Source organism: Megalobrama amblycephala, linkage group LG14, assembly GCF_018812025.1.
Source record: "Megalobrama amblycephala isolate DHTTF-2021 linkage group LG14, ASM1881202v1, whole genome shotgun sequence".
NCBI classification, from domain to species: domain Eukaryota; kingdom Metazoa; phylum Chordata; class Actinopteri; order Cypriniformes; family Xenocyprididae; genus Megalobrama; species Megalobrama amblycephala.
Genome location: NC_063057.1, coordinates 3,820,607 through 3,829,154, shown reverse-complemented (window position 1 = coordinate 3,829,154; position 8,548 = coordinate 3,820,607). Strand labels below are relative to the sequence as shown.

At 43.6% G+C, this 8,548-nt stretch overlaps 1 long non-coding RNA gene across 1 annotated transcript in view; it reads right to left on the bottom strand.

Annotated features, from left to right (window-relative positions):
* The window catches only part of LOC125245490, a 5,659-nt gene extending 802 nt beyond the window's left edge, over nt 1–4,857 (bottom strand). Inside the window, exons 1-3 of the long non-coding RNA XR_007179558.1 lie at nt 4,333–4,857; nt 3,768–3,807; nt 1–142 (exon numbers count right to left, since the gene is read on the bottom strand). The exon at nt 1–142 is cut by the window's left edge and continues 802 nt beyond it. This is a non-coding gene — a long non-coding RNA (uncharacterized LOC125245490). The remainder of the gene's footprint in view (nt 143–3,767; nt 3,808–4,332) is intronic.
* Between the last annotated feature and the right edge of the window lie 3,691 nt (nt 4,858–8,548).

Here is an 8,548-nt window from a genome sequence, read left to right as displayed (position 1 = left end):
TGGTGGCAGTATAAATGATGATGCATTAGTGTCCACTGTAGTCAAGTGTGGGTATCTGCCAAGTGGTGCTCACTGCAGAGTCAAATGATGTCCAGCTCCACTTCTCTGGACATCTAGCCTGGCATTAGACACACCCAGCAACCTGGAGTATCAAAAACAAGCCGTTAACAATGTATGATAATCTTATAGGTGAAATGTTAGATTTACAGTGCCTAGGAGAATGTTGGTGAGGAGCAAACAACAAAGGTGTTGAGGGATTTCGACAGCTGTATATTTGCGGGGGGGGTGGGGGGGGGGATTTTTGACAACTGTATTATTTTTTTGGGGGGGGGCAGATTTCGACAGCTGTATATTTTTGGGGGGGGGGGACAGATTTCGACAGCTGTATATTTTGGGGGGGGGACAGATTTCGACAGCTGTATATTTTGGGGGGGAGGGGACGGATTTCGACAGCTGTATATTTTTTGGGGGGGCAGATTTTGACAGCTGTATATTTTGGGGGGGAGAGGACGGATTTCGACAGCTGTATATTTTTGGGGGGAGGGGACGGATTTCGACAGTTGTATATTTTGGGGGGAGGGGACGGATTTCGACAGCTGTATATTTTGGGGGGGAGGGGACGGATTTCGACAGCTGTATATTTTTTGGGGGGGGCAGATTTCGACAGCTGTATATTTTGGGGGGGAGGGGACGGATTTCGACAGCTGTATATTTTGGGGGGAGGGGACAGATTTCGACAGCTGTATATTTTGGGGGGGAGGGGACGGATTTCGACAGCTGTATATTTTTTTGGGGGGGCAGATTTCGACAGCTGTATATTTTGGGGGGGAGGGGACCGATTTCGACAGCTGTATATTTTGGGGGGGAGGGGACGGATTTCGACAGCTGTATATTTTGGGGGGGAGGGGACGGATTTCGACAGCTGTACATTTTTTTGGGGGGGCAGATTTCGACAGCTGTATATTTTGGGGGGACGGATTTCGACAGCTGTATATTTTGGGGGGGGACGGATTTCGACAGCTGTATATTTTGGGGGGGGACGGATTTCGGCAGCTGTATATTTTGGGGGGGGACGGATTTCGACAGCTGTATATTTTGGGGGGGGACGGATTTCGCCAGCTGTATATTTTCGGGGGGAGGGACGGATTTCGACAGCTGTATATTTTGGGGGGGGGACGGATTTCGACAGCTGTATATTTTGGGGGGGGACGGATTTCGACAGCTGTATATTTCGGGGGGAGGGGACGGATTTCGACAGCTGTATATTTTGGGGGGGGGACGGATTTCGACAGCTGTATATTTTGGGGGGGGGACGGATTTCGACAGCTGTATATTTTGGGGGGGAGGGGACGGATTTCGACAGCTGTACATTTTGGGGGGGGACGGATTTCGACAGCTGTATATTTTGGGGGGGGACGGATTTCGACAGCTGTATATTTTGGGGGGAGGGACGGATTTCGACAGCTGTATATTTTGGGGGGGACGGATTTCGACAGCTGTATATTTTGGGGGGGGGACGGATTTCGACAGCTGTATATTTTGGGGGGGGGGACGGATTTCGACAGCTGTATATTTTGGGGGGGACGGATTTCGACAGCTGTATATTTTGGGGGGGGGCGGATTTCGACAGCTGTATATTTTGGGGGGGGGGGACGGATTTCGACAGCTGTATATTTTCGGGGAGGGGACGGATTTCGACAGCTGTATATTTTCGGGGGGAGGGGACGGATTTCGACAGCTGTATATTTTGGGGGGGGACGGATTTCGACAGCTGTATATTTTGGGGGGGGACGGATTTCGACAGCTGTATATTTTCGGGGGGAGGGGACGGATTTCGACAGCTGTATATTTTGGGGGGGGACGGATTTCGACAGCTGTATATTTTGGGGGGAGGGGATGGATTTCGACAGCTGTATATTTTGGGGGGGGCGGATTTCGACAGCTGTATATTTTTGGGGGGAGGGGACGGATTTCGACAGCTGTATATTTTTTTTGGGGGGGCAGATTTCGATAGCTGTATATTTTGGGGGGGAGAACGGATTTCGACAGCTGTATATTTTGGGGGGGAATGGATTTTGACAGCTGTATATTTTTTTGGGGGGGGCAGATTTCAACAGCTGTATATTTTGGGGGGGGAGGGGACAGATTTCGACAGCTGTATATTTTGGGGGGGAGGGGACGGATTTCGACAGCTGTATATTTTGGGGGGAGGGACGGATTTCGACAGCTGTATATTTTGGGGGGGAGGGGACGGATTTCGACAGCTGTATATTTTGGGGGGAGGAACGGATTTTGACAGCTGTATATTTGGGGGGGGAGATTTTTGACAACTTTATTATTTTTGGGGGGGGCAGATTTCGACAGCTGTATATTTTGGGGGGAGGGGACAGATTTCGACAGCTGTATATTTGGGGGGGAGGGGACGGATTTCGACAGCTGTATATTTTGGGGGGAGAACGGATTTCGACAGCTGTATATTTTGGGGGGGGAACGGATTTTGACAGCTGTATATTTTTTTTGGGGGGGGGGCAGATTTCGACAGCTGTATATTTTGGGGGGGAGGGGACAGATTTCGACAGCTGTATATTTTGGGGGGGGAGGGGACAGATTTCGACAGCTGTATATTTTGCCGTCGGATTTTGCCCCCCATGAACATTTCAGCTGATGCTGGTTAAACTCCATCCACGCACAGGATAGAATCGGCATCTTTTAAGTCGCTACATCAACATCTCTCATCACAGATTTCGACAGTTGTATATTTTGCCATTGAATTCCCGATAGCCTAGTGGACAGTGTCCTGACCTCTGGTGCTCTTGCGCACCAGGAATCCTGAGTTTGTGTCTTGCCTAGTGGATGTTTCTGAGTAGCATCTCTGGAGCAGCTGGCGATGCGGCTCTCTGTAACGTTACATAAATCAGACCTGATGTTTCCTGACAGAACTCCTCCTCTCTGGTCTGCTTCCTGTTACCACTGTCCTCACATTTCAGACTGAGCGGTATGAAAAATTAATGAGTAGATTAGAGTTATTTTGTCACGGAGCCGCATTTCACATGAAAACAGTTCTCTTCACAGACTTTTGCCTTTGGACTTTCCATCTCTGATCTCTGTAAATCCAAATAAACATTCAATTCAAGTTTCTCCCAGGTCTTTTTTTTTTTTTTTTTTTTTTTTTTTTCAGGTTTTGAATAAATAAAGTGCAGAGAGCTACTGTGACCCACATATATCATGTCCTGGTGGCACAGCGGTGGCCTTGTGTCTATGTGCGACATTCACTGTGGTATAATTAGCATCCTTTGGCCTCGAAACTCAGAAAGTAGCAGCAGACCGGAGGTTTGGATTCTGGGTCAGTGTGAGAATGAACTCAGAATGATCTTTTCAACGACACGTCAATGTTAGATGTCTGACTTCAAGTCAGCAAAATGAGCATGGAGATGTCAAAATATAAGATTTCTGAGATCATTGACTTCCTGTAAAATTCACAGGCCACATGTTATAACAAATTTATAGTTTCACAATATATATAATATACATACATACATATATATGTGTGTGTTTGTAATATAGCCTATTGTAAAATAGATAGATAGATAGATAGATAGATAGATAGATAGATAGATAGATAGATAGATAGATAGATAGATAGATAGATAGATAGATAGATAGATAGATAGATAGATGGATAGAATAAACCAATTAAGAGTTTGTGGTGTGTTGTGTAAACATGAAAAAAAGCTCCAAGTGCACTATTTCTTTTAATAAACAGTTACCTGCAGTAGCGGAAGTCTTCCAGCAGATGGCAGTTGTTCACTGTTGGGAATGTAATTCCATCATCTTAATGAGGTTACATTATTAATCAACAAACACATTCACACAGCAACTTTTTTCCATTAATACGTGACATCACCTAATATTTAGTGGAGCTGCTTTAAAAAATAAAAAAAAATCACATATTTTACCTCACTGATAGGGTGCCCACAGATTTTTTATTTTTATCAAAAAAAGATTTAAATCAGGAACCACTAAATTTCGCCTCACTTAACAAGAAAATACACCTCATTAGCATCACGCGGAGGGTTCGAATGTACTGCCTGCTTATCACGATCATGATAAATTGTGTATTAAATGTATTTTTGTAACTGTAAAGCGGTTGTGCCAGCATGTGCTGTGTTTTTTGTTGTTATTTATTTTTTTTAGTCAGGCACAGATGTTAGGTGACTCCTCCAACATGTGAGTCATAAACACAGAACAGTCCTATTTAAACACTCCTATGGTCAGCGGCCAGCCTCCAACAAAAACACATACGCGCAATGCTCATTGTGGCCAAAAACCTACTGTCGCGGTGGAAGCCGGTGCCACACGATCTCGTGATGGAGGCCGGTGACATATTCGGACGCCCACAGGGTCGAACAACTGTTTACCGGGCCGTGCCAAGCAGGGTAATGCTGGGGTTCATGGAAAGACACCTGTTCACGAGCAGCACGAGCCAGCACCTTGGCACAATAACGGCGGGAGCAGCGGGTGTATCACTTTAGCTCCTCTATCTATTCAAGCGCATATCACTATATTATAGATCGCTGCTATAGAGCTCCATTCACAGACCCGCCCACATGAGGTTATACAAGAACGCTGATAACATAAAAGATGGATATTAGTAGGCCTATTACAGTAGGCTATTATAATGGATATTACAAGATATTATAGATCTGCCTTATTTGCCAATAATAGATTTGAGTGTGTTGTACCATAGATCTCATCTCATTATCATACTATGAAATAAGTCAGAATCTTCTTTGAACATTCTGAAAATAGCAGCTAACATTCTATTAATGTTACTGGAATGTTTGTTCATAACTTTGCCAGAACGTTAGCCAAAGACAAAGTTATGAGAATATTCCCTGTTAGCTATACATTTTGTATTGTAATTTATTAGCCTTTCAAAATACCATATCATATGATACCATAGTGATTGAGTTTATGAATCATAATACAATCATAATACAGGAGTTTATGAATCATAATTATTATTAGACAAGAGTGTCTAATGCAAAGGAAAACTAAGCATATTGTTGGAACACCAGAAACATCAAATAATCTACTATAAATATTGTGGACTATTTTCTTAGACTTTCAAAAGTGATGTTATCAAAATAATAACATAATATCAAATACACAATAAATATATATATATATTTCAATATTTCTATTTATCAAAGAAAAAAAAAGCAGTTAGTATACTGTTTTTAACATTGATAATAATAAGAAATGTTTCTTGAGCAGCAAATCAGCATATTAGAATGATTTCTGAAGGATCTTGTGACACTTAAGACCCATAGTATTACCATGGTACTCGTCTGAAATGTGTCCCACATACCTTTCTTAGACATTTCAGGTAGAATATATAAGAATCTTTTTCCATTTTAATACATCTTTTATGTCAACAGATTTATACATCAGTTCAAAAGGAAAAATAAAGGTTAAAAGGGAGAATTTTTGCAGCGATGCCATATAGAAGAACCATTTTTGGTTCCCTAAAGAGCTTTTCAGTGAACTGTCTTTTTTTTTTTCTTAGTGTGAAGAATATTTTAATGTCCTAAAGACACTTTTTCCACCATAAAGAACCTTTTGTGCAATGGAAAGGTTTTATGGATGTTAAGTGTTCTTCATGGAACCATCACTGCCAATGAAGAACCTTTATTTTTAATAAGTGTAAAAATCTATGTGGGAAGACAAGCGACAATATGTCGAGGATTGAAAATAATTCTTATTACAACAGATAAAGCCATGTTTAGCAGAATGAAATGTAGGTTATGGGGCTGTGGGAGCAGATTTAAGTTCATCCGTGGTCAGTTAAAAAGAGCAATCATGAGTAAATAGCACAGGGAATTATGGGAGAAAGGCGAGAGGACAGGAACTTCAGCACAGGCGCCCAGCTGGCTTTTGAGAGATCTCTCTCTCTCCTCATGTGTGTGTTTGTTTATATGAATCAGTGCATGACTCTGCCTGTGATCCTCTGTGTGTGTGTGTGTGTGTGTTATGGATGTGTGTGCCCACTATTGGCTGCTCAGTAGGATGATTAAAGCACACTTGTCCGTGCTCTGGGGGTTGTTGCCAGGGCTCTGAAGGAGAACGCGAGCTGATTGGTTCCCTCAAATGACTGAGAATTCCAAACTAGTCACATTAACTCAGCAAGCAGCCTGACCCGAGTGCACATCTTAGTCAACAACTCTTACAAAAATCCATAAAAATCAATTCCGCAGTTCACGTTAATTGATTGCTTTGAAGGTTCTCTTTCATTTTCAAAGAGATCGTCAAGACCAAAGTGGCATCGTTTGGAGACGGCTCTTCGTCTCGGTGACTAGACAGAAGCCACATTAAAATGCACACAGTGTTTCGCAGAGGTATAAACCCAGAGACGTTTAAAGAGCACAGGACGATTTTAAGATGAGCCGGGATTGAATGAGAACTTCGGAAGCTTTAGGGATGATGGAAGGTCAAAGATACCGGCGTTCTGGATTAACATTTTCACTGCACAATTTTCTACTCTGTCACCCTCTAAAATATTCTAATATCACTGATAACCTCTTTACAACACCTCTCAGAAAAAAGACGCCTTCTCAAACAAAGGCGGCAATTACTGCCAGTCATGATTTCATGCATCTCTCGTCCGTTTTATTATGCACTAAGGCTTCAAAAGTATCCCGTCGTCAGCCTTTTACAGCTGTTGTAAATACGCTGGCATTATTTATTGGGCAGCTGAGTTTTTCCATCAGGCCTGGATGTTGCTTTTGTGCTTGTGAAGCAGGGCTAGAAGAGAGAAAACTGCCTTTAAATTCAAAATATGGGGGCAAATATTTAATCTATCTATCTATACCGATCAGGCATAACATTATGACCACCTTCCTAATATTGTGTTGGTCCCCCTTTTGCTGCCAAACAGCCCTGTCCCGTCGAGGCATGGACTCCACTAGACCCCTGAAGGTGTGCTGTGGTATCTGGCACCAAGATGTTAGCAGCAGATCCTTTAAGTCCTGCAAAGTTGCGAGGTGGGGCCTCCATGATTGGACTTGTTTGTTCAGCACATCCAACAACAGATGCTCAATTGGATTGCGATCAGGGGAATTTGGAGGCCAAGTCAACACCTCAAACTCGTTGTTGTGCTCCTTAAACCATTCCTGAACCATCTTTACTTTGTGGCAGGGCACATTATCCTGCTGAAAGAGGCCACAGCCACCAGGGAATACCATTTCCATGAAAGGGTGTACATGGTCTGCAACAATGCTTAGGTAGAAGGTAAGTGTCAAAGTAACATCCACATGGATGGCAGGACCCAAGGTTTCCCAGCAGAACATTACCCAAAGCATCACACTGCCACCAGCTTGCCTTCTTCCCATAGTGCATCCTGGTGCCATGTGTTCCCCAGGTAAGTGACGCACACACACCCGGCCACCCGCGTGATGTAAAAGAAAATGTGATTCATTAGACCAGGCCACCTTCTTCCATTGCTCCATGGTCCAGTTCTGATGCTCACGTGCCCACTGTTGGTGCTTTTGGCGGTGGACAGGGGTCAGCAAGGGCACCCTGACTGGTCTGCAGCTATGCAGCCCCATACGCAACAAACTCTGATGCACTGTGTATTCTGACACCTTTCTATCAGAACCAGCATTAACTTCTTGAGCAATTTGAGCTACAGTAGCTCGTCGGTTGGATCGGACCACACAGGCCAGCCTTCGCTCCCCACATGCATCAATGAGCCTTGGTCGCCCATGACCCTGTCGCCGGTTCACCACTGCTCCTTCCTTGGACCACTTTTGATAGATACTGACCACTTGTTACAACCGAGGTATGCAGAAGAGCATCTCTGAATGCACAACACGTCGGATTTTGAAGCAGTCAGGCTACAGCAGCAGAACACACTGGTGCCACTCCTGTCACATAAGAACAGGAAACTGAGACTACAATTCTCACAGGCTCACCAAAACACAGAAGACTGGAAAAAAGTTGTCTAGTCTGAAGAGTCTTTATTTCTGCTGCAACATTCAGATGGTAGGGTCAGAATTTGGCATAATCAACATGAAAGCATGGATCCATCTTACCTTGTATCAACGGTTCAGGCAGCTGTTGGTGGTGCAATGGTGTGGGGATATATTAGGCACACTTAGTACTAATTGAGCATTGTTTAAACCCCACAGCCTATCCTGAGTATTGTTGCTGACCATGTCCATCCCTTTATGACCACAGTGTACCATCTTCTGATGGCTACTTCCAGCAGGATAGCGGGCCATGTCACAAATCTCAAGTCATCTCAAACTGATTGAGAACATGATTTCACTATACTCAAATGGCTTCCACAGTCACTAAATCTCAATCCAATAGAGCACCTTTCGGATGTGGTGGAACGGGATATTCGCATCATGGATGTTCAACCAGCAAATATGCAGCAACTGCGTGAAGCTATCATGTCAATATGGACCAAAATCTCTAAAGGAATGTTTCCAGCAACTTCTTAAATCTATGCCAAGAAGAATTAAGGCAGTTCTGAAGGCAAAAA